The 11612-nt window shown below is 45.0% G+C and overlaps 3 non-coding genes across 3 annotated transcripts; 1 reads left to right on the forward strand and 2 right to left on the reverse strand.

The window, feature by feature from the left end:
* Positions 1–3064: 3064 nt before the first annotated feature.
* On the reverse strand, positions 3065–3137 carry trnar-acg (transfer RNA arginine (anticodon ACG)). The gene has a single exon. It is a non-coding gene; the product is annotated as a tRNA-Arg (tRNA).
* A 2645-nt stretch (positions 3138–5782) lies between these two features.
* trnar-ucu (transfer RNA arginine (anticodon UCU)) lies at positions 5783–5874 on the forward strand. Its single transcript is given in 2 exon segments — positions 5783–5819; positions 5839–5874. It is a non-coding gene; the product is annotated as a tRNA-Arg (tRNA).
* Positions 5875–7349: 1475 nt separating this feature from the next.
* On the reverse strand, positions 7350–7421 carry trnaw-cca (transfer RNA tryptophan (anticodon CCA)). The gene has a single exon. It is a non-coding gene; the product is annotated as a tRNA-Trp (tRNA).
* Positions 7422–11612: the final 4191 nt, after the last annotated feature.

Raw genomic sequence — 11612 nt, forward strand, 5'->3', positions numbered from 1 at the left:
GTGAGGAGGACATAAAAAACCTGCAAGGGGATATAGACAGGCTGGGTGAGTGGGCGGAGATTTGGCAGATGCAATATAATATTGGAAAATGTGAGGTTATGCACTTTGGCAGGAAAAATCAGAGAGCAAGTTATTTTCTTAATGGCGAGAGACTGGAAAGTACTGCAGTACAAAGGGATCTGGGGGTCCTAGTGCAAGAAAATCAAAAAGTTGGTATGCAGGTGCAGCAGGTGATCAAGAAAGCCAACGGAATGTTGGCTTTTATTGCTAGGGGGATATAATATAAAAACAAGGAGGTATTGCTGCAGTTATATAAGGTATTGGTGAGACCGCACCTGGAATACTGCATACAGTTTTGGTCTCCATACTTAAGAAAAGACATACTGGCTCTCGAGGCAGTACAAAGAAGGTTCACTCGGTTAATCCCGGGGATGAGGGGGCGGACATATGAGGAGAGGTTGAGTAGATTGGGACTCTACTCATTGGAGTTCAGAAGAATGAGAGGCGATCTTATTGAAACATACAAGATTGTGAAGGGTCTTGATCGGGTGGATGCAGTAAGGATGTTCCCAAAGATGGGTGAAACTAGAACTAGGGGGCATAATCTTAGAATAAGGGGCTGCTCTTTCAAAACTGAGATGAGGAGAAACTTCTTCACTCAGAGGGTGGTAGGTCTGTGGAATTTGCTGCCCCAGGAAGCTGTGGAAGCTACATCATTAGATAAATTTAAAACAGAAATAGACAGTTTCCTAGAAGTAAAGGGAATTAGGGGTTACGGGGAGCGGGCAGGAAATTGGACATGAAGCTGAGTTCGGATCGGTCAATGCCCTGTGGGTGGCGGAGAGGGCCCAGGGGCTATGTGGCCGGGTCCTGCTCCGACTTCTTGTGTTCTTTAGATTTGTGGTTGGGATCAGATCAGCCATGATCTTGTTGAATGGCGGAGCAGGCTCGGGGGGCCGATTGGCCTACTCCTGCTCCAATTTCTTATGTTCTTATGTTCTTATTGCTGCAGGAGTTCCTCAGGGCAGTGTCCTAGGCCCAACCATCTTCAGCTGCTTCATCAATGACCTTCCCTCCATCATAAGGTCAGAAATGGGGATGTTCGCTGATGACTGCACAGTGTTCAGTTCCATTCGCAACCCCTCAGATAATGAAGCAGTCCGAGCCTGCATGCAGCAAGACCTGGACAACATCCAGGCTTGGGCTGATAAGTGGCAAGTAACATTCGCGCCAGATAAGTGCCAGGCAATGACCATCTCCAACAAGAGAGAGTCTAACCACCTCCCCTTGACATTCAACGGCATTACCATCGCCAAATCCCCCACCATCAACATCCTGGGGGTCACCATTGACCAGAAACTGAACTGGACCAGCCATATAAATACTGTGGCTACGAGAGCAGGTCAGAGGCTGGGTATCCTGCGGCGAGTGACTCACCTCCTGACTCCCCAAAGCCTTTCCACCATCTACAAGGCACAAGTCAGGAGTGTGATGGAATACTCTCCACTTGCCTGGATGAGTGCAGCTCCAACAACACTCAAGAAGCTCGACACCATTCAAGATAAAGCAACCCGCTTGATTGGCACCCCATCCACCACCCTAAACATTCACTCCCTTCACCACCGGCGCACTGTGGCTGCAGTGTGCACCATCCACAGGATGCACTGCAGCAACTCGCCAAGGCTTCTTCGACAGCACCTCCCAAACCCGCGACCTCTACCACCTAGAAGGACAAGGGCAGCAGGCGCATGGGAACAACACCACCTGCACGTTCCCCTCCAAGTCACACACCATCCCGACTTGGAAATATATCGCCGTTCCTTCATTGTCGCTGGGTCAAAATCCTGGAACTCCCTTCCGAACAGCACTGTGGGAGAACCGTCACCACACGGACTGCAGCGGTTCAAGAAGGCGGCTCACCACCACCTTCTCAAGGGCAATTAGGGATGGGCAATAAATGCCAGCCTTGCCAGCGACGCCCACATACCGTGAACGAATAAAAAAAAAACTCATATATACAGACCCACAGTTCATATATAAACATCACACTCATATACACACACCCACAGTTCATATATAAACATCGCACTCAAATATACACACCCACAGTTCATATATAAACATTACACTCATATATACACACCCACAGTTCATATATAAACATCGCACTCATATATACACACCCACAGTTCATATATAAACATCGCACTCAAATATACACACCCACAGTTCATGTATAAACATCACACTCATATATACACACCCACAGTTCATAAAAAACATCGCACTCATATATACACACCCACAGTTCATATATAAACATCGCACTCAAATATACACACCCACAGTTCATGTATAAACATCACACTCATATATACACCCCACAGTTCATATATAAACATCACACTCATATGTACACACCCACAGTTCATATATAAACATTACACTCATATATACACACCCACAGTTCATATATAAACATCGCACTCATATATACGCTCCCACAGTTCATATAGAAACATCACACTCATATATACACACCCGCAGTTTATAACAGAACAGCGCACTCCGAATCCACACCCAATTTATATTTACCCAAAGTCCTGTTCACAGCTCTCACCAAAGTCTGAACACTGAAAGTTGAACTGTTTTCCAGATACTGTCCGTCCTACTTTGTAATTTTAGCATCGGATTTTATGCAGACCGGCAAAGGGAGCGGAATAGCGGTCCTGGCGGTGAATGCTGCTTCGAACGGAAGTCTCGGTGTCCAGGAGCTGGCGGGGATTGGAAAGCTCTTGTGTCACACGAAGTGTCTGAAAGGCCCGGATACACCTGAAGGTTATCAGTGCGGTGCCCACACCTCGTGCTGTAATGTTAGCGAGCCGGACATCAACTTAAAAGTCGGCGTGTTCGAAACACGTTGTGGTCACAGTTTCATTCTATACATAACTGAACGGAAATCATTGAAAATGGAATGTTTTCTTCGCTGATTCACCATAAACAATATTTTATTATGAAATTTGATTCTTCGTTCCCCAGTGTCAGAGGGAAAATTGCATAAATCCGAGCCAGGCAGGAGTCGAACCTACAATCTTCTGATTCGTAGTCAGACGCGTTATCCATTGCGCCACTGGCCCAACTGATCTGTTTGATTTCATTTTTCATTCAGAATCAACCCAAAGATTGACACAGAGAGATAAACACAGCGAGAGATGCAGACAGTGTCGGTAAACACAGCGAAATAAACAAGAGATATAGAAATGTACCAAACGGCCTCAAACTCCACCAGACAGTGGCGGGTATCTGACAGGTATCAGTGAGAGGAGGTGGTGAAGTTGCAGTTTGATTTGGCTCCGTGGCTGAGCTGCTCAAAGTGCCCGTTTGGTCGGGGCCTTTTTTGTCTTCAGCCTCCTCTGTGATATTTACCCAATTTGTGAATTAAGCAACAAAATAACACAGAGCGGTATTTGTATTAGTTCCGGAGCCAACAAGGAAAGGATTCCAGATCTGCAGTATGTAAATGTTCCTGCACTGTACAGGCGGACCTCTCATACAATGTGTCCGAAACACCTTTTGAGGATATTGCTCGAGAGGGCTGATTGTACAAACTTCTTTACTTACAACCAGCAACCGAATCTCTATTAAAAGTTGCGAAGCGAAGCTCGTTTCAGAGCAGTTTTCGCTGTTCAGCTTTTGTAAAATTGGTTGAAACTCATTTTGAACACATCTGAGTATCAATGAGAAGGTCAGGCACAGGATTGTTGGGATGGAACCGTCTCTAACAATAAGTACAAAGTATAATAGATTATAAAGTGAAAAAAGCCAATCCAATCTCTCAGTCTCTCTGTCACTTTCTCGGTGAGTGAACGTAAACCAACAGAAGAAGCTAAAACAAAGAACTGAGCAGTTTTGTTTGTTTCCTTTTCCTTCGGGCGAGTACAGTTGAAGAGAATGATTTCTGTTTGCTGCTGGACAATTAACTGGAATGAGCAGTGTATCTGGTTCCCATGGTACCCAGCGAAATATCCACGTTTCTATCTCCCATTTACACTGATACCTTCCTTCCTCACTAATTATAGGAAACTTTTGGTCAGGTTCAATCACACTTCAGAAGACCAGAAGCGCAAAGCAAGGTCGAAACATCATGGTGACGTAACCTACAGGCGAGGGAGGTTTGCAGGTTTACCTGGAGCTGTAAATATATAAACTCCTTCCAATGTACAAACTCCCCTCACCAACAGTAATTCAATTCTAACTGATCTGAGACTTTGGTCATTTATGGTGATTATACTTTGTGGAGTTAAAGCAGCAGTAAAATCCGTTGTGTGTTATATACATAGCCGTTCAGTCAATATAAAACATTGTCATCCGACCCACCATGAGCAATGCCACAGGGGGTATGTTAGGTTACGGACAGTTCCGCCTCCAGCAGTTGTTCTCTCGGTCACACATCCGGCATCACCTCTCGGTCTCACACTTCAGAGTCACGCCTGAATATAAACACATTTCTGTTTCACACTTTAACCTGGAGGTCAACAAATCACAAGTCAAGAGGAAAGGAACAAACAAATCAAATATTTAAGAATGTTAACAGATAGAAAATTCACCATCAATGCCTGAGAAAAAAATGAAGCAAACGGATCAAGATGAACAATTAGCAAAAGGTAACAATTAAAGAAAGGAGAAGGGGAACTGAGAATATCGCCCCAAATAGTTTTTGAAAAATCCTTTTGGTTTACATCTTAGTTTCTCCGTTAAGTTGGGGATGTACATCTAGAAATATTTTTCTTAACATCATAAAGACAATTAGAATACAAGTTTCACAAAGTAGGGATTAATCTTACTTATACGATAGCGTGTTATGTGTTTGTAAAATCTGCAATTGTTTTACCATTCTTTAAGTTTAGAGGGATGCTCTGAATATATGTTCTGCATTGAAACGTAAGTGGATTAATAAAATAAAATGTGGAAATTTTTTTATGAACATGAAGAGCTGCTTTTCCATCTTACAGATCGCGATATATTTATTTACACAACTGTCATTTGTGAAATGATGGAATGTATTTATTTCTATATCTGTACCGGTGAGGAAATCCCCACTGGATCATTTCCAGGAACCAGTCAAGTACTTAAATTAGTTTGTCAAACCCAAAACACCCGTTGGGAATTGCTGATTGAAATTTTAAATGGAAATCGAGACCATCACAAGGTATTGGAACAAATATACCCGCTGAGGTTTCGGGGTTGTTACTGATTTATTTCTATCACTGAGTAACCTATTTTAAACAGGGTGAAACTACAAATCTAATGATAAGAGTCTGGGTTGGAGAAGGAACAGATGAAAGTATCAAATTTAATTACACTGATTCCACAAACACTGCACACCACATCCCTTAAACATTGTTAACTGTTTCTACATAAAACTGGAGAGGGTGTAAATACAAAGTAACAGAACAAAAAGCTCATTAATGTATCATTGCACAAACACTGAACATCCCATCGCTAAAACACTGTCCCGATCTAAAATCAGTCGGCAGGACCCTGAGACACAGTGAAAATGCTGTGATTTCAACCTGGTTCAAAACACGCAGCCTTCTGATGTGGAGTCAGACGCGACTGTTCTTGCACCAGGCCCACAACAAGCGGCTGGAGCCGGATCCATTGGCGGGCGATCGGTGCAGACTGCCGCCGCGGCTCTCGGAATGTGAAAGGCGGAAAGAGGAGCAGCCTGACCGCCTCAACCACAGCACAGGATCCCCGCTCTCCCTCACGTTGCATAACTGACTCTGTGGCGCAATGGACAGCGTGTTGGACTTCTACTTAATAATTGGAGGGGACATTCAAAGGTTGTGGGTTCGAGTCCCACCAGAGTTGGATTTTAGTTCACGGATCAGGAGCTGGGAAGTGAAATTTTGCAGCAAAACCGCGCAAACTCTCTCAAGGAGGAGACTCAACATCTGCTCAGACCGAAAGTCAATCTGCTGGACTTCCGGCTCTGTCAGACTGAATGTTCCTTCAGACAGGTTTCTCACTGGACACATGCATCCTGCTGCCGTGTGAGCATTGGTGCTGGAGGGGTAGAATTCTTGCTTGTAGTAATTCTATTCCTGTAAAACTAGCTCCTGAAGTGCAGGTTGGAAAGTATCCTGGCTGAGCGGTCGAAGGCGCTGGTTTAAAGCTCCAGTTAAATCCCACGATTTGTGGATGGTTCAAAATCACAGTTTGTGTCTCCAAAACAACAGCCTCCCTCCTGTAAACAAGTAATACTGAACATCTCATCTGCTATTACAACAGCGCAGACCGGAGGAACCACATGGCAATTCAAATAAGTAGATGCATTTTGGAACAAACTAATTGTACCTTCAACTCCGGTCGAAATGTTCACAAGCAAAAGGATTGTTTGATCTCGGTGAGACTCGAATTAACAACCTCGGTATTTCCCGACCCTGTCCTGTCAGATAAGGACCGCGCACTGACCGATTGCGCCGCTGGAGCCCGGTCACTCTGATCACCTGTCCCACTCTGCTGGAAAGAATCTTAAGGTGAGAGGCCCGAACCTGTGGAAACGTGTCCAGTCACTGTGATGAAACTAATATCTGCACTTCCACTTTCAGCTTCTTTCACATCCTCTGCTCCATCGCACGACAATCGGGTTTTCTGCGAACAGGTCAAAATGCACATTGCCAGAAATTCTATCAGTAGTGAGATTTGAACCCAGCGCCCACGCAGTGATTGGATTTATTGTCTTAAAGCAGTGAGCTCCGTTCGCACAACGCCTCGCCAGTCTTTCACATTTTGTTTAATGCCCAAATAAATAAATTGGAGCTAATTGACCGCATTTACGCCGTGCTGGGGTTGTTCTCCTCAGAGCAGAGAAGGTTCAGAGGAGATTTGATAGAAGTGTTCAAAGTCATGAAGGGTTCAGATAAAGTTAATAAAGAGAAGCTGTTCTCATTGGCGGAAGTGTCGAGAACCAGAGGGCACAGATTTGAGGTGATTGGCAAAAGAACCAAAGGCGACATGAGGAAAATCTTTTTACGCAGCGAATGGTTATGATCTGTAATGCGCTGCCTGAAAGGGTGGTGGAAGCAGATTCAATCGTGGCTTTTAAAAAGGAATTTGATAAATACTTGAAGGGGAAAATGCAGGGCCACGGGGAAAGGGACGGGGAATGGGACCAATGGGATTGGTCTTACAAAAGGCAGGTAAGGGATTGATGGGTCGAATGGCCTCCTTCTGTGGTGTGTTCATTCTGTGATCAATATTATTTTACACACAGTGAACAGACCATCCCTGAAAGACTCCCCCGCGATAAAACAGAGTGACACTGAAACGTTGCGAAAATGCAATGACCCCGACGTGATTCGAACACGCATCCTTCTGATCTGGAGTCAGACGCGCTACCGTTGCGCCACGAGGTCCATAGTGAGCAGCTGGAGCCGGATCCATAGGAGGGAGATCGGTACCGACCGCCACAGGGACTCGAAGAGGCGGAAGCAGCAGCAGCACCGCAGGAGCCCCGCTCTCCAATCCAGCCGTTCCCAGCGGAGAGCTGCCAGTCCCGGCCTGAGCCCTGTCTGGGAGCCGCCTGCCATTCAGTCTTTACAGAACGGGACCGATCCAGTTTCAGCTCACACACAAGCTCAGGAATCCCACTCCTGACAGGTTCATTTATTTAAACCTTGTTTAGATTCAGTGAATTGGGATTTAATTCAATCCTCATCTGCCCGCCGCTCTGTCAGTTCAGGACTTTATTTAAACCGATACTTGGAGCTCTGTTTCACAGGGTGCCGGCTGTTAAAGCATTTCTCAGTCCCACCACGAACACTTTTTGCTGCTAACTTCTGCTTGATACAAAGTTCCCAGGAACTAGGCAATTTCTCCTGGGTACTGAGTTCGAGTTAAGGAACAATAGAGATGCGATTACACTACTTGGTGTATTCTATGGGCCAACAGCCAGTGGGACGGATATAGAGGAGCAAATTTGCAGGGAAATTACAGAGAGGTGCAAAAGCCATAAAATAGTAATAACCGGGAATTTCAACTATCCTAATATAGACTGGGATAACAATAATATAAGGCACAAAGAAGGTGAGGAATTTTTGAAATGTGTTCAGGATAACTTTCTCGACCAGTACGTTTCTGGCCCACTGAGGAAGGAGGCATTGCTGGACTTGGTGCAAGGGAATGAGGCGGGCCAAGTGGAGCAAGTGTCAGTGGGGGAGCATTTAGGGAGCAGCGATCAGTATCATAAGGAATGGAATAGCTATGGAAATGGACACTGTCCACTCTAAAGTAAAAGTACTCAATTGGAGGAGGGTCAATTTCAGTGGGATGAGAACAGATCTGGCCCCGATAAATTGGAATTAAAGATTGTCAGGCAAAATTATAATTGAGCAGTGGGCGGCTTTTAAAAAGATGATTTGGGTACAGAGAAGGTACATTCCAACGAGGTAGAAAGGTAGGGCAACTAAAGCCAGAGCTCCCTGGATAATAAGAGAGATAGAGAGTAAGATGAAGCGGGGAAAAGTGGCCTATGACAGGTGTCAGGTTGATAACACAAGTGCCAACCAGAGAGACTATAGAAAGTTCAGAGGGGAAGTGAAAAAGGAAATAAGAGGGGCAAAGAGAGAGTATAAGAATCGCGGAAAACATAAAAGGGAATCAAAAAGTCTTCTACAGACATGTTAACAGTAAACGGGTAGTAAGAGGAGGGGCGGGGACGATTCGGGACCATAAAGGAGATCTACTCATGGAGGCAGTGGGCATGGCCTGAGGTACTAAATGAGTACTTCGCATTGTTCTTTACCAAGGAAGAAGATGCTGCCAGATTCTTGATAAAGGAAGATATAGTTAAGATACTGGATGGGCTAAAAAATGAGAAAGAAGAGGTACTAGAAAGGCTTGCTGTACTTAAAATAGATAAGTCACCTGATCCAGATGGGATGCACCCGAGGATGCTGAGGGAAGTAAAGGGGGAGATTGCACAGGTACTGGCCATAATCTTCCAGACATCCTTCGATATGGGGATGGTGCCGGAAGACTGGAGAATCGCAAATGTTACAACCTTGTTCAAAAAAAGGGTGTAAAGATAAACCCAGCAACTATAGGCCAGTCAGTTTAACCTCGGTGATGGGGAAAGTTTTGGAAATGATAATCCGGGACAGAATTAACAGTCACTTGGACGAGTGTGGATTGCTCAGGGAATTCCAGCACGGATTTGTTAAAGGCAAATCGTGTTTAACCAACTTGATAGAGTAGTTTGATGAGGTAACAGAGAGGGTAGATGAGGTCAATGCAGTTGACGTGGTGTACATGGACTTTCAAAAAGCGTTTGATAAAGTGCCACGTGGTAGGCTTGCTATCAAGATTGCAGCCCATGGAATAAAGGGTGCAATAGCAATATGGATGCAGCACTGGCTAAATGACAGGAGACAGAGAGTTGTGGTGAATGGTTGTTTTTCGGACTGGAGGGAGGTGGGCAATGGTGTTCCATAGGGGTCGGTGCTGGGACCACTACTTTTCTTGATATATATTAATGACTTGGACTTGGGAGTAAAGGGTACAATATCAAAATTTGCAGATGACACAAAACTTGGAAGGGTAGAGAACAGTGAGGTGGGGCAGGACTGGCAGCTCAATGTTCCAGGGTACAGATGCTATAGGAAAGATAGAGCAGGAGGTAAGAGAGGAGGGGGAGTTGCGTTCTTGATTAGGGAGAACATCACGGCAGTCGTGAGAGGGGATATATCCGAGGGTTCGCCCACTGAGTCTATATGGGTAGAACTGAAAAATAAGAAGGGAGAGATCGCTTTGATAGGATTGTACTACAGACCCCCAAATAGTCAACGGGAAATTGAGGAGCAAATATGTAAGGAGATTACAGACAGCTGCAAGAAAAATAGGGTGGTAATAGTAGGGGACTTTAACTTTCCCAACATTGACTGGGACAGCCATAGCATTAGGGGCTTGGATGGAGAGAAATTTGTTGAGTGTATTCAGGAGGAATTTCTCATTCAGTATGTGGATGGCCCGACTAGAGAGGGGGCAAAACTTGACCTCCTCTTGGGAAATAAGGAAGGGCAGGTGACAGAAGTGTTAGTGAGGGATCACTTTGGGACCAGTGATCATAATTCCATTAGTTTTAAGATAGCTATGGAGAAGGATAGGTCTGGCCCAAAAGTTAAAATTCTAAATTGGGGAAAGGCCAATTTTGATGGTATTAGACTGGAACCTTCAGAAGTTGATTGGGAGAGTCTGTTGGCAGGCAAAGGGACGTCTGGTAAGTGGGAGGCTTTCAAAAGTGTGTTAACCAGGGTTCAGGGTAAGCACATTCCTTATAAAGTGAAGGGCAAGGCTGGTAGAAGTAGGGAACCTTGGATGACTCGGGAGATTGAGGCCCTTGTCAAAAAGAAGAAGGAGGCATATTGCATGCATAGGCAGCTGGGATCAAGTGGATCCCTTGAAGAGTATAGAGATTGCCGGAGCAGAGTTAAGAGAGAAATCAGGAGGGCAAAAAGGGGACATGAGATTGCTTTGGCAGATAAGGCAAAGGAGAATCCAAAGAGCTTCTACAAATACATAAAGGGCAAAAGAGTAACTAGGGAGAGAGTAGGGCCTCTTAAGGATCAACAAGGTCATCTATGTGCGGAACCACAAGAGATGGGTGAGATCCTGAATGAATATTTCACATCGGTATTTACGGTTGAGAAAGGCATGGATGTTAGGGAACTTGTTGAAATAAATAGTGATGTCTTGAGGAGTGTACATATTACAGAGAGGGAGGTGCTGGAAGTCTTAACGCGCATCAAGGTAGATAAATCTCCGGGACCTGATGAAATGTATCCCAGGACGTTATGGGAGGTTAGGGAGGAAATTGCGGGTCCCCTAGCAGAGATATTTGAATCATCCACCACTACAGGTGAGGTGCCTGAAGATTGGAGGGTAGCAAATGTTGTGCCTTTGTTTAAGAAGGGCGGCAGGGAAAAGCCTGGGAACGACAGACCGGTGAGCCTGACATCTGTAGTGGGTAAGTTGTTAGAGGGTATTCTGAGGGACAGGATCTACAGGCATTTGGAGAGGCAGGGACTAATCAGGAACAGTCAGCATGGTTTTGTGAGAGGAAAATCATGTCTCACGAATTTGATTGAGTTTTTTGAAGGGGTAACCAAGAAGATAGATAAGGGCTGTGCAGTGGACGTGGTCTACATAGACTTCAGCAAAGCCTTTGACAAGGTACCGCATGGTAGGTTGTGACATAAGGTTAAATCTCATGGCATCCAAGGTGAGGTAGCGAATTGGATACAAAATTGGCTTGACGACAGAAGACAGAGGGTGGTTGTAGAGGGTTGTTTTTCAAACTGGATGCCTGTGTCCAGCGGTGTGCCTCAGGGATCGGTGCTGGGTCCGCTGTTATTTGTTATTTATATTAATGATTTGGATGAGAATTTAGGAGGCATGGTTAGTAAGTTTGCAGATGACACCAAGATTGGTGGCATTGTGGACAGTGAAGAAGGTTATCTAGGATTGCAACAGGATCTTGATAAATTGGGTCAGTGGGCCGATGAATGGCAGATGGAGTTTAATTTAGATAAATGTGAGGTGATGCATTT

The sequence above is a fragment of the Heptranchias perlo genome, unplaced genomic scaffold (assembly GCF_035084215.1).
Source record: "Heptranchias perlo isolate sHepPer1 unplaced genomic scaffold, sHepPer1.hap1 HAP1_SCAFFOLD_289, whole genome shotgun sequence".
NCBI lineage: Eukaryota > Metazoa > Chordata > Chondrichthyes > Hexanchiformes > Hexanchidae > Heptranchias > Heptranchias perlo.